Raw genomic sequence first — 26,302 nt, forward strand, 5'->3', positions numbered from 1 at the left:
ATTTCTCGCATAGATTCAAAGCGTGTATCGATAATACCGCGCATGGGAATTATCACCATTTAACTGACGGCTAGGTTAAAACATTTAAAACCATATAGCATGCGGTATCATCCCACGCTCAGTACCGGCAGGGAACAGTCACAGTTGGCACTGCTATCTTTATCATCTTTGAGCTGATGGTTGGTCGTTCAGATGACTTTCCTTAATCATTGCAACATAGTGCCGCCCGGCCAAACTTGATATATACCGCGACATATTGCAATGTGCCATATTATATTGCCGTTATAGTAATGAAACCATTGGAGGTGGTTGGGTAGCGCTCACAAGCCCATCTTTTGGTCAGTCAGTCACGATGTTTCCTTTTACCGCTTGTGACACCAGGATCCCTTGAAAGGTGTGCGAAGGTTAAACTTTCATTTAGGCCACTGGAATGTGTTGTCGCATGCTGGTATATCCTCTCTGATTGTTGACATCGGCGTTTCTTTTCACGATGGCCTCTGCGAACTGTATCCTTCATTGCAGTGCAGCATTGGTGGTTCAGTGGTAGAATTCTCGCCTGCCACGCGGGAGGCCCGGGTTCGATTCCCGGCCAATGCATCCTTTTTCCTTTAATTGCCGTTCACGATGCCCGTGAATGCGTCCCTGTTGTCATGGTTGAAGGCCAATGCTCTGGATTGGGAAATATGTGTAGACAGAGATGAGAAATCAAATGACACACACAAATGGCTTACCTTTTGAAGCAAGCAAGGGTTTCGCCTCACTATGTTCTTGACATTCAAGGTAGGCCATATACCTTTGTGTGGACTGTATTATATTGCCGTTATAGTAATGAAACCATTGGAGGTGGTTGGGTAGCGCTCACAAGCCCATCTTTTGGTCAGTCAGTCACGATGTTTCCTTTTACCGCTTGTGACACCAGGATCCCTTGAAAGGTGTGCGAAGGTTAAACTTTCATTTAGGCCACTGGAATGTGTTGTCGCATGCTGGTATATCCTCTCTGATTGTTGACATCGGCGTTTCTTTTCACGATGGCCTCTGCGAACTGTATCCTTCATTGCAGTGCAGCATTGGTGGTTCAGTGGTAGAATTCTCGCCTGCCACGCGGGAGGCCCGGGTTCGATTCCCGGCCAATGCATCCTTTTTCCTTTAATTGCCGTTCACGATGCCCGTGAATGCGTCCCTGTTGTCATGGTTGAAGGCCAATGCTCTGGATTGGGAAATATGTGTAGACAGAGATGAGAAATCAAATGACACACACAAATGGCTTACCTTTTGAAGCAAGCAAGGGTTTCGCCTCACTATGTTCTTGACATTCAAGGTAGGCCATATACCTTTGTGTGGACTGTATTATATTGCCGTTATAGTAATGAAACCATTGGAGGTGGTTGGGTAGCGCTCACAAGCCCATCTTTTGGTCAGTCAGTCACGATGTTTCCTTTTACCGCTTGTGACACCAGGATCCCTTGAAAGGTGTGCGAAGGTTAAACTTTCATTTAGGCCACTGGAATGTGTTGTCGCATGCTGGTATATCCTCTCTGATTGTTGACATCGGCGTTTCTTTTCACGATGGCCTCTGCGAACTGTATCCTTCATTGCAGTGCAGCATTGGTGGTTCAGTGGTAGAATTCTCGCCTGCCACGCGGGAGGCCCGGGTTCGATTCCCGGCCAATGCATCCTTTTTCCTTTAATTGCCGTTCACGATGCCCGTGAATGCGTCCCTGTTGTCATGGTTGAAGGCCAATGCTCTGGATTGGGAAATATGTGTAGACAGAGATGAGAAATCAAATGACACACACAAATGGCTTACCTTTTGAAGCAAGCAAGGGTTTCGCCTCACTATGTTCTTGACATTCAAGGTAGGCCATATACCTTTGTGTGGACTGTAGTGTCCTGTACGCTAAATAATTCAATCTACATTATTCTGAGGCTATTGCTAGCTACACTCAGAATACAAAACAGGGTTGAGTTGGGTGGGTGGGGGGGGGTGGGTGGGGGGGGGGTGGAAGGGAAGGATGAGAACCGCTCAACGCGTGTGCGTGCCTGCCTGCCGAGACATCAGAGCGAATGACGTCATCGCACCCGACGTGTTTCTTACTCCTCTACGTACGGAGCTTCGTCAGGGCAAATCAGTGGGACTAGCCAGCCTCGCAGCTAGATAAACGGATGTGTCTCGGTGGTTACCAGACTGCAACGTCTGGTTGACTCTTCCGGGGTTCCGCATGCAGGCAACTATTGTGGATACTTCCCTAATTCATCCAGGACAGCGACATTTTACCACCAGTCACTCGTGAAGTATTTCTCGCATAGATTCAAAGCGTGTATCGATAATACCGCGCATGGGAATTATCACCATTTAACTGACGGCTAGGTTAAAACATTTAAAACCATATAGCATGCGGTATCATCCCACGCTCAGTACCGGCAGGGAACAGTCACAGTTGGCACTGCTATCTTTATCATCTTTGAGCTATGGTTGGTCGTTCAGATGACTTTCCTTAATCATTGCAACATAGTGCCGCCCGGCCAAACTTGATATATACCGCGACATATTGCAATGTGCCATATTATATTGCCGTTATAGTAATGAAACCATTGGAGGTGGTTGGGTAGCGCTCACAAGCCCATCTTTTGGTCAGTCAGTCACGATGTTTCCTTTTACCGCTTGTGACACCAGGATCCCTTGAAAGGTGTGCGAAGGTTAAACTTTCATTTAGGCCACTGGAATGTGTTGTCGCATGCTGGTATATCCTCTCTGATTGTTGACATCGGCGTTTCTTTTCACGATGGCCTCTGCGAACTGTATCCTTCATTGCAGTGCAGCATTGGTGGTTCAGTGGTAGAATTCGGGTTCGATTCCCGGCCAATGCATCCTTTTTCCTTTAATTGCCGTTCACGATGCCCGTGAATGCGTCCCTGTTGTCATGGTTGAAGGCCAATGCTCTGGATTGGGAAATATGTGTAGACAGAGATGAGAAATCAAATGACACACACAAATGGCTTACCTTTTGAAGCAAGCAAGGGTTTCGCCTCACTATGTTCTTGACATTCAAGGTAGGCCATATACCTTTGTGTGGACTGTAGTGTCCTGTACGCTAAATAATTCAATCTACATTATTCTGAGGCTATTGCTAGCTACACTCAGAATACAAAACAGGGTTGAGTTGGGTGGGTGGGTGGGTGGGTGGGTGGGTGGGTGGGTGGGGGGGGGGGTGGAAGGGAAGGATGAGAACCGCTCAACGCGTGTGCGTGCCTGCCTGCCGAGACATCAGAGCGAATGACGTCATCGCACCCGACGTGTTTCTTACTCCTCTACGTACACTGGCGACACACTTTATTCGAGCTGGGCTAGTCCCACGAATTCGGGTATACCCGGGTGTATTGAGGTTTGTGACTGTTTTCTGCCCGAGTGCATTGAGTTATTTTCCAGCAGGGATTGAAGCATTTTATTCCCGCTGGCTGCAATACTGCACAGTACATATATATATACTGCATTACAATTCATGAATTTATGCCATCTGGTAGACACGCGAAGCATTGCAGCCTATTAAATCCTAATCATTATCATTTAACAGATCAGCCGCCCATCAGCCAGGCATGAACCCAGGCTGGGAAGGCAAATGCAACGGGGCTTGTCAGAGGTGAGGAGCGGCGCATTCCAGGTATCTGCCAGGTACATACCGGGTATTTGCTCGAATAAAGTGTGTCGGTGCAGTACGGAGCTTCGTCAGGGCAAATCAGTGGGACTAGCCAGCCTCGCAGCTAGATAAACGGATGTGTCTCGGTGGTTACCAGACTGCAACGTCTGGTTGACTCTTCCGGGGTTCCGCATGCAGGCAACTATTGTGGATACTTCCCTAATTCATCCAGGACAGCGACATTTTACCACCAGTCACTCGTGAAGTATTTCTCGCATAGATTCAAAGCGTGTATCGATAATACCGCGCATGGGAATTATCACCATTTAACTGACGGCTAGGTTAAAACATTTAAAACCATATAGCATGCGGTATCATCCCACGCTCAGTACCGGCAGGGAACAGTCACAGTTGGCACTGCTATCTTTATCATCTTTGAGCTGATGGTTGGTAGTTCAGATGACTTTCCTTAATCATTGCAACATAGTGCCGCCCGGCCAAACTTGATATATACCGCGACATATTGCAATGTGCCATATTATATTGCCGTTATAGTAATGAAACCATTGGAGGTGGTTGGGTAGCGCTCACAAGCCCATCTTTTGGTCAGTCAGTCACGATGTTTCCTTTTACCGCTTGTGACACCAGGATCCCTTGAAAGGTGTGCGAAGGTTAAACTTTCATTTAGGCCACTGGAATGTGTTGTCGCATGCTGGTATATCCTCTCTGATTGTTGACATCGGCGTTTCTTTTCACGATGGCCTCTGCGAACTGTATCCTTCATTGCAGTGCAGCATTGGTGGTTCAGTGGTAGAATTCGGGTTCGATTCCCGGCCAATGCATCCTTTTTCCTTTAATTGCCGTTCACGATGCCCGTGAATGCGTCCCTGTTGTCATGGTTGAAGGCCAATGCTCTGGATTGGGAAATATGTGTAGACAGAGATGAGAAATCAAATGACACACACAAATGGCTTACCTTTTGAAGCAAGCAAGGGTTTCGCCTCACTATGTTCTTGACATTCAAGGTAGGCCATATACCTTTGTGTGGACTGTAGTGTCCTGTACGCTAAATAATTCAATCTACATTATTCTGAGGCTATTGCTAGCTACACTCAGAATACAAAACAGGGTTGAGTTGGGTGGGTGGGTGGGTGGGTGGGTGGGGGGGGGGGTGGAAGGGAAGGATGAGAACCGCTCAACGCGTGTGCGTGCCTGCCTGCCGAGACATCAGAGCGAATGACGTCATCGCACCCGACGTGTTTCTTACTCCTCTACGTACGGAGCTTCGTCAGGGCAAATCAGTGGGACTAGCCAGCCTCGCAGCTAGATAAACGGATGTGTCTCGGTGGTTACCAGACTGCAACGTCTGGTTGACTCTTCCGGGGTTCCGCATGCAGGCAACTATTGTGGATACTTCCCTAATTCATCCAGGACAGCGACATTTTACCACCAGTCACTCGTGAAGTATTTCTCGCATAGATTCAAAGCGTGTATCGATAATACCGCGCATGGGAATTATCACCATTTAACTGACGGCTAGGTTAAAACATTTAAAACCATATAGCATGCGGTATCATCCCACGCTCAGTACCGGCAGGGAACAGTCACAGTTGGCACTGCTATCTTTATCATCTTTGAGCTGATGGTTGGTCGTTCAGATGACTTTCCTTAATCATTGCAACATAGTGCCGCCCGGCCAAACTTGATATATACCGCGACATATTGCAATGTGCCATATTATATTGCCGTTATAGTAATGAAACCATTGGAGGTGGTTGGGTAGCGCTCACAAGCCCATCTTTTGGTCAGTCAGTCACGATGTTTCCTTTTACCGCTTGTGACACCAGGATCCCTTGAAAGGTGTGCGAAGGTTAAACTTTCATTTAGGCCACTGGAATGTGTTGTCGCATGCTGGTATATCCTCTCTGATTGTTGACATCGGCGTTTCTTTTCACGATGGCCTCTGCGAACTGTATCCTTCATTGCAGTGCAGCATTGGTGGTTCAGTGGTAGAATTCTCGCCTGCCACGCGGGAGGCCCGGGTTCGATTCCCGGCCAATGCATCCTTTTTCCTTTAATTGCCGTTCACGATGCCCGTGAATGCGTCCCTGTTGTCATGGTTGAAGGCCAATGCTCTGGATTGGGAAATATGTGTAGACAGAGATGAGAAATCAAATGACACACACAAATGGCTTACCTTTTGAAGCAAGCAAGGGTTTCGCCTCACTATGTTCTTGACATTCAAGGTAGGCCATATACCTTTGTGTGGACTGTAGTGTCCTGTACGCTAAATAATTCAATCTACATTATTCTGAGGCTATTGCTAGCTACACTCAGAATACAAAACAGGGTTGAGTTGGGTGGGTGGGTGGGGGGGGGGGTGGAAGGGAAGGATGAGAACCGCTCAACGCGTGTGCGTGCCTGCCTGCCGAGACATCAGAGCGAATGACGTCATCGCACCCGACGTGTTTCTTACGCCTCTACGTACGGAGCTTCGTCAGGGCAAATCAGTGGGACTAGCCAGCCTCGCAGCTAGATAAACGGATGTGTCTCGGTGGTTACCAGACTGCAACGTCTGGTTGACTCTTCCGGGGTTCCGCATGCAGGCAACTATTGTGGATACTTCCCTAATTCATCCAGGACAGCGACATTTTACCACCAGTCACTCGTGAAGTATTTCTCGCATAGATTCAAAGCGTGTATCGATAATACCGCGCATGGGAATTATCACCATTTAACTGACGGCTAGGTTAAAACATTTAAAACCATATAGCATGCGGTATCATCCCACGCTCAGTACCGGCAGGGAACAGTCACAGTTGGCACTGCTATCTTTATCATCTTTGAGCTGATGGTTGGTCGTTCAGATGACTTTCCTTAATCATTGCAACATAGTGCCGCCCGGCCAAACTTGATATATACCGCGACATATTGCAATGTGCCATATTATATTGCCGTTATAGTAATGAAACCATTGGAGGTGGTTGGGTAGCGCTCACAAGCCCATCTTTTGGTCAGTCAGTCACGATGTTTCCTTTTACCGCTTGTGACACCAGGATCCCTTGAAAGGTGTGCGAAGGTTAAACTTTCATTTAGGCCACTGGAATGTGTTGTCGCATGCTGGTATATCCTCTCTGATTGTTGACATCGGCGTTTCTTTTCACGATGGCCTCTGCGAACTGTATCCTTCATTGCAGTGCAGCATTGGTGGTTCAGTGGTAGAATTCGGGTTCGATTCCCGGCCAATGCATCCTTTTTCCTTTAATTGCCGTTCACGATGCCCGTGAATGCGTCCCTGTTGTCATGGTTGAAGGCCAATGCTCTGGATTGGGAAATATGTGTAGACAGAGATGAGAAATCAAATGACACACACAAATGGCTTACCTTTTGAAGCAAGCAAGGGTTTCGCCTCACTATGTTCTTGACATTCAAGGTAGGCCATATACCTTTGTGTGGACTGTAGTGTCCTGTACGCTAAATAATTCAATCTACATTATTCTGAGGCTATTGCTAGCTACACTCAGAATACAAAACAGGGTTGAGTTGGGTGGGTGGGTGGGGGGGGGGGTGGAAGGGAAGGATGAGAACCGCTCAACGCGTGTGCGTGCCTGCCTGCCGAGACATCAGAGCGAATGACGTCATCGCACCCGACGTGTTTCTTACTCCTCTACGTACGGAGCTTCGTCAGGGCAAATCAGTGGGACTAGCCAGCCTCGCAGCTAGATAAACGGATGTGTCTCGGTGGTTACCAGACTGCAACGTCTGGTTGACTCTTCCGGGGTTCCGCATGCAGGCAACTATTGTGGATACTTCCCTAATTCATCCAGGACAGCGACATTTTACCACCAGTCACTCGTGAAGTATTTCTCGCATAGATTCAAAGCGTGTATCGATAATACCGCGCATGGGAATTATCACCATTTAACTGACGGCTAGGTTAAAACATTTAAAACCATATAGCATGCGGTATCATCCCACGCTCAGTACCGGCAGGGAACAGTCACAGTTGGCACTGCTATCTTTATCATCTTTGAGCTGATGGTTGGTCGTTCAGATGACTTTCCTTAATCATTGCAACATAGTGCCGCCCGGCCAAACTTGATATATACCGCGACATATTGCAATGTGCCATATTATATTGCCGTTATAGTAATGAAACCATTGGAGGTGGTTGGGTAGCGCTCACAAGCCCATCTTTTGGTCAGTCAGTCACGATGTTTCCTTTTACCGCTTGTGACACCAGGATCCCTTGAAAGGTGTGCGAAGGTTAAACTTTCATTTAGGCCACTGGAATGTGTTGTCGCATGCTGGTATATCCTCTCTGATTGTTGACATCGGCGTTTCTTTTCACGATGGCCTCTGCGAACTGTATCCTTCATTGCAGTGCAGCATTGGTGGTTCAGTGGTAGAATTCGGGTTCGATTCCCGGCCAATGCATCCTTTTTCCTTTAATTGCCGTTCACGATGCCCGTGAATGCGTCCCTGTTGTCATGGTTGAAGGCCAATGCTCTGGATTGGGAAATATGTGTAGACAGAGATGAGAAATCAAATGACACACACAAATGGCTTACCTTTTGAAGCAAGCAAGGGTTTCGCCTCACTATGTTCTTGACATTCAAGGTAGGCCATATACCTTTGTGTGGACTGTAGTGTCCTGTACGCTAAATAATTCAATCTACATTATTCTGAGGCTATTGCTAGCTACACTCAGAATACAAAACAGGGTTGAGTTGGGTGGGTGGGTGGGGGGGGGGGTGGAAGGGAAGGATGAGAACCGCTCAACGCGTGTGCGTGCCTGCCTGCCGAGACATCAGAGCGAATGACGTCATCGCACCCGACGTGTTTCTTACTCCTCTACGTACGGAGCTTCGTCAGGGCAAATCAGTGGGACTAGCCAGCCTCGCAGCTAGATAAACGGATGTGTCTCGGTGGTTACCAGACTGCAACGTCTGGTTGACTCTTCCGGGGTTCCGCATGCAGGCAACTATTGTGGATACTTCCCTAATTCATCCAGGACAGCGACATTTTACCACCAGTCACTCGTGAAGTATTTCTCGCATAGATTCAAAGCGTGTATCGATAATACCGCGCATGGGAATTATCACCATTTAACTGACGGCTAGGTTAAAACATTTAAAACCATATAGCATGCGGTATCATCCCACGCTCAGTACCGGCAGGGAACAGTCACAGTTGGCACTGCTATCTTTATCATCTTTGAGCTGATGGTTGGTCGTTCAGATGACTTTCCTTAATCATTGCAACATAGTGCCGCCCGGCCAAACTTGATATATACCGCGACATATTGCAATGTGCCATATTATATTGCCGTTATAGTAATGAAACCATTGGAGGTGGTTGGGTAGCGCTCACAAGCCCATCTTTTGGTCAGTCAGTCACGATGTTTCCTTTTACCGCTTGTGACACCAGGATCCCTTGAAAGGTGTGCGAAGGTTAAACTTTCATTTAGGCCACTGGAATGTGTTGTCGCATGCTGGTATATCCTCTCTGATTGTTGACATCGGCGTTTCTTTTCACGATGGCCTCTGCGAACTGTATCCTTCATTGCAGTGCAGCATTGGTGGTTCAGTGGTAGAATTCGGGTTCGATTCCCGGCCAATGCATCCTTTTTCCTTTAATTGCCGTTCACGATGCCCGTGAATGCGTCCCTGTTGTCATGGTTGAAGGCCAATGCTCTGGATTGGGAAATATGTGTAGACAGAGATGAGAAATCAAATGACACACACAAATGGCTTACCTTTTGAAGCAAGCAAGGGTTTCGCCTCACTATGTTCTTGACATTCAAGGTAGGCCATATACCTTTGTGTGGACTGTAGTGTCCTGTACGCTAAATAATTCAATCTACATTATTCTGAGGCTATTGCTAGCTACACTCAGAATACAAAACAGGGTTGAGTTGGGTGGGTGGGTGGGGGGGGGGGTGGAAGGGAAGGATGAGAACCGCTCAACGCGTGTGCGTGCCTGCCTGCCGAGACATCAGAGCGAATGACGTCATCGCACCCGACGTGTTTCTTACTCCTCTACGTACGGAGCTTCGTCAGGGCAAATCAGTGGGACTAGCCAGCCTCGCAGCTAGATAAACGGATGTGTCTCGGTGGTTACCAGACTGCAACGTCTGGTTGACTCTTCCGGGGTTCCGCATGCAGGCAACTATTGTGGATACTTCCCTAATTCATCCAGGACAGCGACATTTTACCACCAGTCACTCGTGAAGTATTTCTCGCATAGATTCAAAGCGTGTATCGATAATACCGCGCATGGGAATTATCACCATTTAACTGACGGCTAGGTTAAAACATTTAAAACCATATAGCATGCGGTATCATCCCACGCTCAGTACCGGCAGGGAACAGTCACAGTTGGCACTGCTATCTTTATCATCTTTGAGCTGATGGTTGGTCGTTCAGATGACTTTCCTTAATCATTGCAACATAGTGCCGCCCGGCCAAACTTGATATATACCGCGACATATTGCAATGTGCCATATTATATTGCCGTTATAGTAATGAAACCATTGGAGGTGGTTGGGTAGCGCTCACAAGCCCATCTTTTGGTCAGTCAGTCACGATGTTTCCTTTTACCGCTTGTGACACCAGGATCCCTTGAAAGGTGTGCGAAGGTTAAACTTTCATTTAGGCCACTGGAATGTGTTGTCGCATGCTGGTATATCCTCTCTGATTGTTGACATCGGCGTTTCTTTTCACGATGGCCTCTGCGAACTGTATCCTTCATTGCAGTGCAGCATTGGTGGTTCAGTGGTAGAATTCTCGCCTGCCACGCGGGAGGCCCGGGTTCGATTCCCGGCCAATGCATCCTTTTTCCTTTAATTGCCGTTCACGATGCCCGTGAATGCGTCCCTGTTGTCATGGTTGAAGGCCAATGCTCTGGATTGGGAAATATGTGTAGACAGAGATGAGAAATCAAATGACACACACAAATGGCTTACCTTTTGAAGCAAGCAAGGGTTTCGCCTCACTATGTTCTTGACATTCAAGGTAGGCCATATACCTTTGTGTGGACTGTATTATATTGCCGTTATAGTAATGAAACCATTGGAGGTGGTTGGGTAGCGCTCACAAGCCCATCTTTTGGTCAGTCAGTCACGATGTTTCCTTTTACCGCTTGTGACACCAGGATCCCTTGAAAGGTGTGCGAAGGTTAAACTTTCATTTAGGCCACTGGAATGTGTTGTCGCATGCTGGTATATCCTCTCTGATTGTTGACATCGGCGTTTCTTTTCACGATGGCCTCTGCGAACTGTATCCTTCATTGCAGTGCAGCATTGGTGGTTCAGTGGTAGAATTCTCGCCTGCCACGCGGGAGGCCCGGGTTCGATTCCCGGCCAATGCATCCTTTTTCCTTTAATTGCCGTTCACGATGCCCGTGAATGCGTCCCTGTTGTCATGGTTGAAGGCCAATGCTCTGGATTGGGAAATATGTGTAGACAGAGATGAGAAATCAAATGACACACACAAATGGCTTACCTTTTGAAGCAAGCAAGGGTTTCGCCTCACTATGTTCTTGACATTCAAGGTAGGCCATATACCTTTGTGTGGACTGTAGTGTCCTGTACGCTAAATAATTCAATCTACATTATTCTGAGGCTATTGCTAGCTACACTCAGAATACAAAACAGGGTTGAGTTGGGTGGGTGGGGGGGGGGTGGGTGGAAGGGAAGGATGAGAACCGCTCAACGCGTGTGCGTGCCTGCCTGCCGAGACATCAGAGCGAATGACGTCATCGCACCCGACGTGTTTCTTACTCCTCTACGTACGGAGCTTCGTCAGGGCAAATCAGTGGGACTAGCCAGCCTCGCAGCTAGATAAACGGATGTGTCTCGGTGGTTACCAGACTGCAACGTCTGGTTGACTCTTCCGGGGTTCCGCATGCAGGCAACTATTGTGGATACTTCCCTAATTCATCCAGGACAGCGACATTTTACCACCAGTCACTCGTGAAGTATTTCTCGCATAGATTCAAAGCGTGTATCGATAATACCGCGCATGGGAATTATCACCATTTAACTGACGGCTAGGTTAAAACATTTAAAACCATATAGCATGCGGTATCATCCCACGCTCAGTACCGGCAGGGAACAGTCACAGTTGGCACTGCTATCTTTATCATCTTTGAGCTGATGGTTGGTCGTTCAGATGACTTTCCTTAATCATTGCAACATAGTGCCGCCCGGCCAAACTTGATATATACCGCGACATATTGCAATGTGCCATATTATATTGCCGTTATAGTAATGAAACCATTGGAGGTGGTTGGGTAGCGCTCACAAGCCCATCTTTTGGTCAGTCAGTCACGATGTTTCCTTTTACCGCTTGTGACACCAGGATCCCTTGAAAGGTGTGCGAAGGTTAAACTTTCATTTAGGCCACTGGAATGTGTTGTCGCATGCTGGTATATCCTCTCTGATTGTTGACATCGGCGTTTCTTTTCACGATGGCCTCTGCGAACTGTATCCTTCATTGCAGTGCAGCATTGGTGGTTCAGTGGTAGAATTCGGGTTCGATTCCCGGCCAATGCATCCTTTTTCCTTTAATTGCCGTTCACGATGCCCGTGAATGCGTCCCTGTTGTCATGGTTGAAGGCCAATGCTCTGGATTGGGAAATATGTGTAGACAGAGATGAGAAATCAAATGACACACACAAATGGCTTACCTTTTGAAGCAAGCAAGGGTTTCGCCTCACTATGTTCTTGACATTCAAGGTAGGCCATATACCTTTGTGTGGACTGTAGTGTCCTGTACGCTAAATAATTCAATCTACATTATTCTGAGGCTATTGCTAGCTACACTCAGAATACAAAACAGGGTTGAGTTGGGTGGGTGGGGGGGGGGTGGGTGGAAGGGAAGGATGAGAACCGCTCAACGCGTGTGCGTGCCTGCCTGCCGAGACATCAGAGCGAATGACGTCATCGCACCCGACGTGTTTCTTACTCCTCTACGTACGGAGCTTCGTCAGGGCAAATCAGTGGGACTAGCCAGCCTCGCAGCTAGATAAACGGATGTGTCTCGGTGGTTACCAGACTGCAACGTCTGGTTGACTCTTCCGGGGTTCCGCATGCAGGCAACTATTGTGGATACTTCCCTAATTCATCCAGGACAGCGACATTTTACCACCAGTCACTCGTGAAGTATTTCTCGCATAGATTCAAAGCGTGTATCGATAATACCGCGCATGGGAATTATCACCATTTAACTGACGGCTAGGTTAAAACATTTAAAACCATATAGCATGCGGTATCATCCCACGCTCAGTACCGGCAGGGAACAGTCACAGTTGGCACTGCTATCTTTATCATCTTTGAGCTGATGGTTGGTCGTTCAGATGACTTTCCTTAATCATTGCAACATAGTGCCGCCCGGCCAAACTTGATATATACCGCGACATATTGCAATGTGCCATATTATATTGCCGTTATAGTAATGAAACCATTGGAGGTGGTTGGGTAGCGCTCACAAGCCCATCTTTTGGTCAGTCAGTCACGATGTTTCCTTTTACCGCTTGTGACACCAGGATCCCTTGAAAGGTGTGCGAAGGTTAAACTTTCATTTAGGCCACTGGAATGTGTTGTCGCATGCTGGTATATCCTCTCTGATTGTTGACATCGGCGTTTCTTTTCACGATGGCCTCTGCGAACTGTATCCTTCATTGCAGTGCAGCATTGGTGGTTCAGTGGTAGAATTCGGGTTCGATTCCCGGCCAATGCATCCTTTTTCCTTTAATTGCCGTTCACGATGCCCGTGAATGCGTCCCTGTTGTCATGGTTGAAGGCCAATGCTCTGGATTGGGAAATATGTGTAGACAGAGATGAGAAATCAAATGACACACACAAATGGCTTACCTTTTGAAGCAAGCAAGGGTTTCGCCTCACTATGTTCTTGACATTCAAGGTAGGCCATATACCTTTGTGTGGACTGTAGTGTCCTGTACGCTAAATAATTCAATCTACATTATTCTGAGGCTATTGCTAGCTACACTCAGAATACAAAACAGGGTTGAGTTGGGTGGGTGGGTGGGGGGGGGGGTGGAAGGGAAGGATGAGAACCGCTCAACGCGTGTGCGTGCCTGCCTGCCGAGACATCAGAGCGAATGACGTCATCGCACCCGACGTGTTTCTTACTCCTCTACGTACGGAGCTTCGTCAGGGCAAATCAGTGGGACTAGCCAGCCTCGCAGCTAGATAAACGGATGTGTCTCGGTGGTTACCAGACTGCAACGTCTGGTTGACTCTTCCGGGGTTCCGCATGCAGGCAACTATTGTGGATACTTCCCTAATTCATCCAGGACAGCGACATTTTACCACCAGTCACTCGTGAAGTATTTCTCGCATAGATTCAAAGCGTGTATCGATAATACCGCGCATGGGAATTATCACCATTTAACTGACGGCTAGGTTAAAACATTTAAAACCATATAGCATGCGGTATCATCCCACGCTCAGTACCGGCAGGGAACAGTCACAGTTGGCACTGCTATCTTTATCATCTTTGAGCTGATGGTTGGTCGTTCAGATGACTTTCCTTAATCATTGCAACATAGTGCCGCCCGGCCAAACTTGATATATACCGCGACATATTGCAATGTGCCATATTATATTGCCGTTATAGTAATGAAACCATTGGAGGTGGTTGGGTAGCGCTCACAAGCCCATCTTTTGGTCAGTCAGTCACGATGTTTCCTTTTACCGCTTGTGACACCAGGATCCCTTGAAAGGTGTGCGAAGGTTAAACTTTCATTTAGGCCACTGGAATGTGTTGTCGCATGCTGGTATATCCTCTCTGATTGTTGACATCGGCGTTTCTTTTCACGATGGCCTCTGCGAACTGTATCCTTCATTGCAGTGCAGCATTGGTGGTTCAGTGGTAGAATTCTCGCCTGCCACGCGGGAGGCCCGGGTTCGATTCCCGGCCAATGCATCCTTTTTCCTTTAATTGCCGTTCACGATGCCCGTGAATGCGTCCCTGTTGTCATGGTTGAAGGCCAATGCTCTGGATTGGGAAATATGTGTAGACAGAGATGAGAAATCAAATGACACACACAAATGGCTTACCTTTTGAAGCAAGCAAGGGTTTCGCCTCACTATGTTCTTGACATTCAAGGTAGGCCATATACCTTTGTGTGGACTGTAGTGTCCTGTACGCTAAATAATTCAATCTACATTATTCTGAGGCTATTGCTAGCTACACTCAGAATACAAAACAGGGTTGAGTTGGGTGGGTGGGGGGGGGGTGGGTGGAAGGGAAGGATGAGAACCGCTCAACGCGTGTGCGTGCCTGCCTGCCGAGACATCAGAGCGAATGACGTCATCGCACCCGACGTGTTTCTTACTCCTCTACGTACGGAGCTTCGTCAGGGCAAATCAGTGGGACTAGCCAGCCTCGCAGCTAGATAAACGGATGTGTCTCGGTGGTTACCAGACTGCAACGTCTGGTTGACTCTTCCGGGGTTCCGCATGCAGGCAACTATTGTGGATACTTCCCTAATTCATCCAGGACAGCGACATTTTACCACCAGTCACTCGTGAAGTATTTCTCGCATAGATTCAAAGCGTGTATCGATAATACCGCGCATGGGAATTATCACCATTTAACTGACGGCTAGGTTAAAACATTTAAAACCATATAGCATGCGGTATCATCCCACGCTCAGTACCGGCAGGGAACAGTCACAGTTGGCACTGCTATCTTTATCATCTTTGAGCTGATGGTTGGTCGTTCAGATGACTTTCCTTAATCATTGCAACATAGTGCCGCCCGGCCAAACTTGATATATACCGCGACATATTGCAATGTGCCATATTATATTGCCGTTATAGTAATGAAACCATTGGAGGTGGTTGGGTAGCGCTCACAAGCCCATCTTTTGGTCAGTCAGTCACGATGTTTCCTTTTACCGCTTGTGACACCAGGATCCCTTGAAAGGTGTGCGAAGGTTAAACTTTCATTTAGGCCACTGGAATGTGTTGTCGCATGCTGGTATATCCTCTCTGATTGTTGACATCGGCGTTTCTTTTCACGATGGCCTCTGCGAACTGTATCCTTCATTGCAGTGCAGCATTGGTGGTTCAGTGGTAGAATTCGGGTTCGATTCCCGGCCAATGCATCCTTTTTCCTTTAATTGCCGTTCACGATGCCCGTGAATGCGTCCCTGTTGTCATGGTTGAAGGCCAATGCTCTGGATTGGGAAATATGTGTAGACAGAGATGAGAAATCAAATGACACACACAAATGGCTTACCTTTTGAAGCAAGCAAGGGTTTCGCCTCACTATGTTCTTGACATTCAAGGTAGGCCATATACCTTTGTGTGGACTGTAGTGTCCTGTACGCTAAATAATTCAATCTACATTATTCTGAGGCTATTGCTAGCTACACTCAGAATACAAAACAGGGTTGAGTTGGGTGGGTGGGTGGGGGGGGGGGTGGAAGGGAAGGATGAGAACCGCTCAACGCGTGTGCGTGCCTGCCTGCCGAGACATCAGAGCGAATGACGTCATCGCACCCGACGTGTTTCTTACTCCTCTACGTACGGAGCTTCGTCAGGGCAAATCAGTGGGACTAGCCAGCCTCGCAGCTAGATAAACGGATGTGTCTCGGTGGTTACCAGACTGCAACGTCTGGTTGACTCTTCCGGGGTTCCGCATGCAGGCAACTATTGTGGATACTTCCCTAATTCATCCAGGACAGCGACATTTTACCACCAGTCACTCGTGAAGTATTTCTCGCATAGATTCAAAGCGTGTATCGATAATACCGCGCATGGGAATTATCACCATTTAACTGACGGCTAGGTTAAAACATTTAAAACCATATAGCATGCGGTATCATCCCACGCTCAGTACCGGCAGGGAACAGTCACAGTTGGCACTGCTATCTTTATCATCTTTGAGCTGATGGTTGGTCGTTCAGATGACTTTCCTTAATCATTGCAACATAGTGCCGCCCGGCCAAACTTGATATATACCGCGACATATTGCAATGTGCCATATTATATTGCCGTTATAGTAATGAAACCATTGGAGGTGGTTGGGTAGCGCTCACAAGCCCATCTTTTGGTCAGTCAGTCACGATGTTTCCTTTTACCGCTTGTGACACCAGGATCCCTTGAAAGGTGTGCGAAGGTTAAACTTTCATTTAGGCCACTGGAATGTGTTGTCGCATGCTGGTATATCCTCTCTGATTGTTGACATCGGCGTTTCTTTTCACGATGGCCTCTGCGAACTGTATCCTTCATTGCAGTGCAGCATTGGTGGTTCAGTGGTAGAATTCGGGTTCGATTCCCGGCCAATGCATCCTTTTTCCTTTAATTGCCGTTCACGATGCCCGTGAATGCGTCCCTGTTGTCATGGTTGAAGGCCAATGCTCTGGATTGGGAAATATGTGTAGACAGAGATGAGAAATCAAATGACACACACAAATGGCTTACCTTTTGAAGCAAGCAAGGGTTTCGCCTCACTATGTTCTTGACATTCAAGGTAGGCCATATACCTTTGTGTGGACTGTAGTGTCCTGTACGCTAAATAATTCAATCTACATTATTCTGAGGCTATTGCTAGCTACACTCAGAATACAAAACAGGGTTGAGTTGGGTGGGTGGGTGGGGGGGGGGGTGGAAGGGAAGGATGAGAACCGCTCAACGCGTGTGCGTGCCTGCCTGCCGAGACATCAGAGCGAATGACGTCATCGCACCCGACGTGTTTCTTACTCCTCTACGTACGGAGCTTCGTCAGGGCAAATCAGTGGGACTAGCCAGCCTCGCAGCTAGATAAACGGATGTGTCTCGGTGGTTACCAGACTGCAACGTCTGGTTGACTCTTCCGGGGTTCCGCATGCAGGCAACTATTGTGGATACTTCCCTAATTCATCCAGGACAGCGACATTTTACCACCAGTCACTCGTGAAGTATTTCTCGCATAGATTCAAAGCGTGTATCGATAATACCGCGCATGGGAATTATCACCATTTAACTGACGGCTAGGTTAAAACATTTAAAACCATATAGCATGCGGTATCATCCCACGCTCAGTACCGGCAGGGAACAGTCACAGTTGGCACTGCTATCTTTATCATCTTTGAGCTGATGGTTGGTCGTTCAGATGACTTTCCTTAATCATTGCAACATAGTGCCGCCCGGCCAAACTTGATATATACCGCGACATATTGCAATGTGCCATATTATATTGCCGTTATAGTAATGAAACCATTGGAGGTGGTTGGGTAGCGCTCACAAGCCCATCTTTTGGTCAGTCAGTCACGATGTTTCCTTTTACCGCTTGTGACACCAGGATCCCTTGAAAGGTGTGCGAAGGTTAAACTTTCATTTAGGCCACTGGAATGTGTTGTCGCATGCTGGTATATCCTCTCTGATTGTTGACATCGGCGTTTCTTTTCACGATGGCCTCTGCGAACTGTATCCTTCATTGCAGTGCAGCATTGGTGGTTCAGTGGTAGAATTCTCGCCTGCCACGCGGGAGGCCCGGGTTCGATTCCCGGCCAATGCATCCTTTTTCCTTTAATTGCCGTTCACGATGCCCGTGAATGCGTCCCTGTTGTCATGGTTGAAGGCCAATGCTCTGGATTGGGAAATATGTGTAGACAGAGATGAGAAATCAAATGACACACACAAATGGCTTACCTTTTGAAGCAAGCAAGGGTTTCGCCTCACTATGTTCTTGACATTCAAGGTAGGCCATATACCTTTGTGTGGACTGTAGTGTCCTGTACGCTAAATAATTCAATCTACATTATTCTGAGGCTATTGCTAGCTACACTCAGAATACAAAACAGGGTTGAGTTGGGTGGGTGGGGGGGGGGTGGGTGGAAGGGAAGGATGAGAACCGCTCAACGCGTGTGCGTGCCTGCCTGCCGAGACATCAGAGCGAATGACGTCATCGCACCCGACGTGTTTCTTACTCCTCTACGTACGGAGCTTCGTCAGGGCAAATCAGTGGGACTAGCCAGCCTCGCAGCTAGATAAACGGATGTGTCTCGGTGGTTACCAGACTGCAACGTCTGGTTGACTCTTCCGGGGTTCCGCATGCAGGCAACTATTGTGGATACTTCCCTAATTCATCCAGGACAGCGACATTTTACCACCAGTCACTCGTGAAGTATTTCTCGCATAGATTCAAAGCGTGTATCGATAATACCGCGCATGGGAATTATCACCATTTAACTGACGGCTAGGTTAAAACATTTAAAACCATATAGCATGCGGTATCATCCCACGCTCAGTACCGGCAGGGAACAGTCACAGTTGGCACTGCTATCTTTATCATCTTTGAGCTGATGGTTGGTCGTTCAGATGACTTTCCTTAATCATTGCAACATAGTGCCGCCCGGCCAAACTTGATATATACCGCGACATATTGCAATGTGCCATATTATATTGCCGTTATAGTAATGAAACCATTGGAGGTGGTTGGGTAGCGCTCACAAGCCCATCTTTTGGTCAGTCAGTCACGATGTTTCCTTTTACCGCTTGTGACACCAGGATCCCTTGAAAGGTGTGCGAAGGTTAAACTTTCATTTAGGCCACTGGAATGTGTTGTCGCATGCTGGTATATCCTCTCTGATTGTTGACATCGGCGTTTCTTTTCACGATGGCCTCTGCGAACTGTATCCTTCATTGCAGTGCAGCATTGGTGGTTCAGTGGTAGAATTCGGGTTCGATTCCCGGCCAATGCATCCTTTTTCCTTTAATTGCCGTTCACGATGCCCGTGAATGCGTCCCTGTTGTCATGGTTGAAGGCCAATGCTCTGGATTGGGAAATATGTGTAGACAGAGATGAGAAATCAAATGACACACACAAATGGCTTACCTTTTGAAGCAAGCAAGGGTTTCGCCTCACTATGTTCTTGACATTCAAGGTAGGCCATATACCTTTGTGTGGACTGTAGTGTCCTGTACGCTAAATAATTCAATCTACATTATTCTGAGGCTATTGCTAGCTACACTCAGAATACAAAACAGGGTTGAGTTGGGTGGGTGGGTGGGTGGGTGGGGGGGGGGTGGAAGGGAAGGATGAGAACCGCTCAACGCGTGTGCGTGCCTGCCTGCCGAGACATCAGAGCGAATGACGTCATCGCACCCGACGTGTTTCTTACTCCTCTACGTACGGAGCTTCGTCAGGGCAAATCAGTGGGACTAGCCAGCCTCGCAGCTAGATAAACGGATGTGTCTCGGTGGTTACCAGACTGCAACGTCTGGTTGACTCTTCCGGGGTTCCGCATGCAGGCAACTATTGTGGATACTTCCCTAATTCATCCAGGACAGCGACATTTTACCACCAGTCACTCGTGAAGTATTTCTCGCATAGATTCAAAGCGTGTATCGATAATACCGCGCATGGGAATTATCACCATTTAACTGACGGCTAGGTTAAAACATTTAAAACCATATAGCATGCGGTATCATCCCACGCTCAGTACCGGCAGGGAACAGTCACAGTTGGCACTGCTATCTTTATCATCTTTGAGCTGATGGTTGGTCGTTCAGATGACTTTCCTTAATCATTGCAACATAGTGCCGCCCGGCCAAACTTGATATATACCGCGACATATTGCAATGTGCCATATTATATTGCCGTTATAGTAATGAAACCATTGGAGGTGGTTGGGTAGCGCTCACAAGCCCATCTTTTGGTCAGTCAGTCACGATGTTTCCTTTTACCGCTTGTGACACCAGGATCCCTTGAAAGGTGTGCGAAGGTTAAACTTTCATTTAGGCCACTGGAATGTGTTGTCGCATGCTGGTATATCCTCTCTGATTGTTGACATCGGCGTTTCTTTTCACGATGGCCTCTGCGAACTGTATCCTTCATTGCAGTGCAGCATTGGTGGTTCAGTGGTAGAATTCGGGTTCGATTCCCGGCCAATGCATCCTTTTTCCTTTAATTGCCGTTCACGATGCCCGTGAATGCGTCCCTGTTGTCATGGTTGAAGGCCAATGCTCTGGATTGGGAAATATGTGTAGACAGAGATGAGAAATCAAATGACACACACAAATGGCTTACCTTTTGAAGCAAGCAAGGGTTTCGCCTCACTATGTTCTTGACATTCAAGGTAGGCCATATACCTTTGTGTGGACTGTAGTGTCCTGTACGCTAAATAATTCAATCTACATTATTCTGAGGCTATTGCTAGCTACACTCAGAATACAAAACAGGGTTGAGTTGGGTGGGTGGGTGGGGGGGGGGGGTGGAAGGGAAGGATGAGAACCGCTCAACGCGTGTGCGTGCCTGCCTGCCGAGACATCAGAGCGAATGACGTCATCGCACCCGACGTGTTTCTTACTCCTCTACGTACGGAGCTTCGTCAGGGCAAATCAGTGGGACTAGCCAGCCTCGCAGCTAGATAAACGGATGTGTCTCGGTGGTTACCAGACTGCAACGTCTGGTTGACTCTTCCGGGGTTCCGCATGCAGGCAACTATTGTGGATACTTCCCTAATTCATCCAGGACAGCGACATTTTACCACCAGTCACTCGTGAAGTATTTCTCGCATAGATTCAAAGCGTGTATCGATAATACCGCGCATGGGAATTATCACCATTTAACTGACGGCTAGGTTAAAACATTTAAAACCATATAGCATGCGGTATCATCCCACGCTCAGTACCGGCAGGGAACAGTCACAGTTGGCACTGCTATCTTTATCATCTTTGAGCTGATGGTTGGTCGTTCAGATGACTTTCCTTAATCATTGCAACATAGTGCCGCCCGGCCAAACTTGATATATACCGCGACATATTGCAATGTGCCATATTATATTGCCGTTATAGTAATGAAACCATTGGAGGTGGTTGGGTAGCGCTCACAAGCCCATCTTTTGGTCAGTCAGTCACGATGTTTCCTTTTACCGCTTGTGACACCAGGATCCCTTGAAAGGTGTGCGAAGGTTAAACTTTCATTTAGGCCACTGGAATGTGTTGTCGCATGCTGGTATATCCTCTCTGATTGTTGACATCGGCGTTTCTTTTCACGATGGCCTCTGCGAACTGTATCCTTCATTGCAGTGCAGCATTGGTGGTTCAGTGGTAGAATTCTCGCCTGCCACGCGGGAGGCCCGGGTTCGATTCCCGGCCAATGCATCCTTTTTCCTTTAATTGCCGTTCACGATGCCCGTGAATGCGTCCCTGTTGTCATGGTTGAAGGCCAATGCTCTGGATTGGGAAATATGTGTAGACAGAGATGAGAAATCAAATGACACACACAAATGGCTTACCTTTTGAAGCAAGCAAGGGTTTCGCCTCACTATGTTCTTGACATTCAAGGTAGGCCATATACCTTTGTGTGGACTGTAGTGTCCTGTACGCTAAATAATTCAATCTACATTATTCTGAGGCTATTGCTAGCTACACTCAGAATACAAAACAGGGTTGAGTTGGGTGGGTGGGGGGGGGGTGGGTGGAAGGGAAGGATGAGAACCGCTCAACGCGTGTGCGTGCCTGCCTGCCGAGACATCAGAGCGAATGACGTCATCGCACCCGACGTGTTTCTTACTCCTCTACGTACGGAGCTTCGTCAGGGCAAATCAGTGGGACTAGCCAGCCTCGCAGCTAGATAAACGGATGTGTCTCGGTGGTTACCAGACTGCAACGTCTGGTTGACTCTTCCGGGGTTCCGCATGCAGGCAACTATTGTGGATACTTCCCTAATTCATCCAGGACAGCGACATTTTACCACCAGTCACTCGTGAAGTATTTCTCGCATAGATTCAAAGCGTGTATCGATAATACCGCGCATGGGAATTATCACCATTTAACTGACGGCTAGGTTAAAACATTTAAAACCATATAGCATGCGGTATCATCCCACGCTCAGTACCGGCAGGGAACAGTCACAGTTGGCACTGCTATCTTTATCATCTTTGAGCTGATGGTTGGTCGTTCAGATGACTTTCCTTAATCATTGCAACATAGTGCCGCCCGGCCAAACTTGATATATACCGCGACATATTGCAATGTGCCATATTATATTGCCGTTATAGTAATGAAACCATTGGAGGTGGTTGGGTAGCGCTCACAAGCCCATCTTTTGGTCAGTCAGTCACGATGTTTCCTTTTACCGCTTGTGACACCAGGATCCCTTGAAAGGTGTGCGAAGGTTAAACTTTCATTTAGGCCACTGGAATGTGTTGTCGCATGCTGGTATATCCTCTCTGATTGTTGACATCGGCGTTTCTTTTCACGATGGCCTCTGCGAACTGTATCCTTCATTGCAGTGCAGCATTGGTGGTTCAGTGGTAGAATTCGGGTTCGATTCCCGGCCAATGCATCCTTTTTCCTTTAATTGCCGTTCACGATGCCCGTGAATGCGTCCCTGTTGTCATGGTTGAAGGCCAATGCTCTGGATTGGGAAATATGTGTAGACAGAGATGAGAAATCAAATGACACACACAAATGGCTTACCTTTTGAAGCAAGCAAGGGTTTCGCCTCACTATGTTCTTGACATTCAAGGTAGGCCATATACCTTTGTGTGGACTGTAGTGTCCTGTACGCTAAATAATTCAATCTACATTATTCTGAGGCTATTGCTAGCTACACTCAGAATACAAAACAGGGTTGAGTTGGGTGGGTGGGGGGGGGGTGGGTGGAAGGGAAGGATGAGAACCGCTCAACGCGTGTGCGTGCCTGCCTGACGAGACATCAGAGCGAATGACGTCATCGCACCCGACGTGTTTCTTACTCCTCTACGTACGGAGCTTCGTCAGGGCAAATCAGTGGGACTAGCCAGCCTCGCAGCTAGATAAACGGATGTGTCTCGGTGGTTACCAGACTGCAACGTCTGGTTGACTCTTCCGGGGTTCCGCATGCAGGCAACTATTGTGGATACTTCCCTAATTCATCCAGGACAGCGACATTTTACCACCAGTCACTCGTGAAGTATTTCTCGCATAGATTCAAAGCGTGTATCGATAATACCGCGCATGGGAATTATCACCATTTAACTGACGGCTAGGTTAAAACATTTAAAACCATATAGCATGCGGTATCATCCCACGCTCAGTACCGGCAGGGAACAGTCACAGTTGGCACTGCTATCTTTATCATCTTTGAGCTGATGGTTGGTCGTTCAGATGACTTTCCTTAATCATTGCAACATAGTGCCGCCCGGCCAAACTTGATATATACCGCGACATATTGCAATGTGCCATATTATATTGCCGTTATAGTAATGAAACCATTGGAGGTGGTTGGGTAGCGCTCACAAGCCCATCTTTTGGTCAGTCAGTCACGATGTTTCCTTTTACCGCTTGTGACACCAGGATCCCTTGAAAGGTGTGCGAAGGTTAAACTTTCATTTAGGCCACTGGAATGTGTTGTCGCATGCTGGTATATCCTCTCTGATTGTTGACATCGGCGTTTCTTTTCACGATGGCCTCTGCGAACTGTATCCTTCATTGCAGTGCAGCATTGGTGGTTCAGTGGTAGAATTCGGGTTCGATTCCCGGCCAATGCATCCTTTTTCCTTTAATTGCCGTTCACGATGCCCGTGAATGCGTCCCTGTTGTCATGGTTGAAGGCCAATGCTCTGGATTGGGAAATATGTGTAGACAGAGATGAGAAATCAAATGACACACACAAATGGCTTACCTTTTGAAGCAAGCAAGGGTTTCGCCTCACTATGTTCTTGACATTCAAGGTAGGCCATATACCTTTGTGTGGACTGTAGTGTCCTGTACGCTAAATAATTCAATCTACATTATTCTGAGGCTATTGCTAGCTACACTCAGAATACAAAACAGGGTTGAGTTGGGTGGGTGGGTGGGGGGGGGGGTGGAAGGGAAGGATGAGAACCGCTCAACGCGTGTGCGTGCCTGCCTGCCGAGACATCAGAGCGAATGACGTCATCGCACCCGACGTGTTTCTTACTCCTCTACGTACGGAGCTTCGTCAGGGCAAATCAGTGGGACTAGCCAGCCTCGCAGCTAGATAAACGGATGTGTCTCGGTGGTTACCAGACTGCAACGTCTGGTTGACTCTTCCGGGGTTCCGCATGCAGGCAACTATTGTGGATACTTCCCTAATTCATCCAGGACAGCGACATTTTACCACCAGTCACTCGTGAAGTATTTCTCGCATAGATTCAAAGCGTGTATCGATAATACCGCGCATGGGAATTATCACCATTTAACTGACGGCTAGGTTAAAACATTTAAAACCATATAGCATGCGGTATCATCCCACGCTCAGTACCGGCAGGGAACAGTCACAGTTGGCACTGCTATCTTTATCATCTTTGAGCTGATGGTTGGTCGTTCAGATGACTTTCCTTAATCATTGCAACATAGTGCCGCCCGGCCAAACTTGATATATACCGCGACATATTGCAATGTGCCATATTATATTGCCGTTATAGTAATGAAACCATTGGAGGTGGTTGGGTAGCGCTCACAAGCCCATCTTTTGGTCAGTCAGTCACGATGTTTCCTTTTACCGCTTGTGACACCAGGATCCCTTGAAAGGTGTGCGAAGGTTAAACTTTCATTTAGGCCACTGGAATGTGTTGTCGCATGCTGGTATATCCTCTCTGATTGTTGACATCGGCGTTTCTTTTCACGATGGCCTCTGCGAACTGTATCCTTCATTGCAGTGCAGCATTGGTGGTTCAGTGGTAGAATTCGGGTTCGATTCCCGGCCAATGCATCCTTTTTCCTTTAATTGCCGTTCACGATGCCCGTGAATGCGTCCCTGTTGTCATGGTTGAAGGCCAATGCTCTGGATTGGGAAATATGTGTAGACAGAGATGAGAAATCAAATGACACACACAAATGGCTTACCTTTTGAAGCAAGCAAGGGTTTCGCCTCACTATGTTCTTGACATTCAAGGTAGGCCATATACCTTTGTGTGGACTGTAGTGTCCTGTACGCTAAATAATTCAATCTACATTATTCTGAGGCTATTGCTAGCTACACTCAGAATACAAAACAGGGTTGAGTTGGGTGGGTGGGTGGGGGGGGGGGTGGAAGGGAAGGATGAGAACCGCTCAACGCGTGTGCGTGCCTGCCTGCCGAGACATCAGAGCGAATGACGTCATCGCACCCGACGTGTTTCTTACTCCTCTACGTACGGAGCTTCGTCAGGGCAAATCAGTGGGACTAGCCAGCCTCGCAGCTAGATAAACGGATGTGTCTCGGTGGTTACCAGACTGCAACGTCTGGTTGACTCTTCCGGGGTTCCGCATGCAGGCAACTATTGTGGATACTTCCCTAATTCATCCAGGACAGCGACATTTTACCACCAGTCACTCGTGAAGTATTTCTCGCATAGATTCAAAGCGTGTATCGATAATACCGCGCATGGGAATTATCACCATTTAACTGACGGCTAGGTTAAAACATTTAAAACCATATAGCATGCGGTATCATCCCACGCTCAGTACCGGCAGGGAACAGTCACAGTTGGCACTGCTATCTTTATCATCTTTGAGCTGATGGTTGGTCGTTCAGATGACTTTCCTTAATCATTGCAACATAGTGCCGCCCGGCCAAACTTGATATATACCGCGACATATTGCAATGTGCCATATTATATTGCCGTTATAGTAATGAAACCATTGGAGGTGGTTGGGTAGCGCTCACAAGCCCATCTTTTGGTCAGTCAGTCACGATGTTTCCTTTTACCGCTTG

At 47.7% G+C, this 26,302-nt stretch overlaps 9 non-coding genes across 9 annotated transcripts; all 9 read left to right on the forward strand.

Annotated features, from left to right (window-relative positions):
* Positions 1-526: 526 nt before the first annotated feature.
* On the forward strand, positions 527-597 carry TRNAG-GCC (transfer RNA glycine (anticodon GCC)). Its single transcript has one exon. It is a non-coding gene; the product is annotated as a tRNA-Gly (tRNA).
* Positions 598-1,064: 467 nt separating this feature from the next.
* Positions 1,065-1,135, forward strand: TRNAG-GCC (transfer RNA glycine (anticodon GCC)). Its single transcript has one exon. It is a non-coding gene; the product is annotated as a tRNA-Gly (tRNA).
* Positions 1,136-1,602: 467 nt separating this feature from the next.
* Positions 1,603-1,673, forward strand: TRNAG-GCC (transfer RNA glycine (anticodon GCC)). Its single transcript has one exon. It is a non-coding gene; the product is annotated as a tRNA-Gly (tRNA).
* Positions 1,674-5,627: 3,954 nt separating this feature from the next.
* TRNAG-GCC (transfer RNA glycine (anticodon GCC)) lies at positions 5,628-5,698 on the forward strand. The gene has a single exon. It is a non-coding gene; the product is annotated as a tRNA-Gly (tRNA).
* A 4,699-nt stretch (positions 5,699-10,397) lies between these two features.
* On the forward strand, positions 10,398-10,468 carry TRNAG-GCC (transfer RNA glycine (anticodon GCC)). Its single transcript has one exon. It is a non-coding gene; the product is annotated as a tRNA-Gly (tRNA).
* Positions 10,469-10,935: 467 nt separating this feature from the next.
* On the forward strand, positions 10,936-11,006 carry TRNAG-GCC (transfer RNA glycine (anticodon GCC)). Its single transcript has one exon. It is a non-coding gene; the product is annotated as a tRNA-Gly (tRNA).
* Positions 11,007-14,516: 3,510 nt separating this feature from the next.
* TRNAG-GCC (transfer RNA glycine (anticodon GCC)) lies at positions 14,517-14,587 on the forward strand. The gene has a single exon. It is a non-coding gene; the product is annotated as a tRNA-Gly (tRNA).
* A 3,511-nt stretch (positions 14,588-18,098) lies between these two features.
* On the forward strand, positions 18,099-18,169 carry TRNAG-GCC (transfer RNA glycine (anticodon GCC)). Its single transcript has one exon. It is a non-coding gene; the product is annotated as a tRNA-Gly (tRNA).
* Positions 18,170-21,688: 3,519 nt separating this feature from the next.
* TRNAG-GCC (transfer RNA glycine (anticodon GCC)) lies at positions 21,689-21,759 on the forward strand. Its single transcript has one exon. It is a non-coding gene; the product is annotated as a tRNA-Gly (tRNA).
* The last annotated feature ends 4,543 nt before the right edge of the window (positions 21,760-26,302 follow it).

This window comes from Ascaphus truei, unplaced genomic scaffold (genome assembly GCF_040206685.1).
Source record: "Ascaphus truei isolate aAscTru1 unplaced genomic scaffold, aAscTru1.hap1 HAP1_SCAFFOLD_1216, whole genome shotgun sequence".
Classification (NCBI taxonomy): Eukaryota; Metazoa; Chordata; class Amphibia; order Anura; family Ascaphidae; genus Ascaphus; species Ascaphus truei.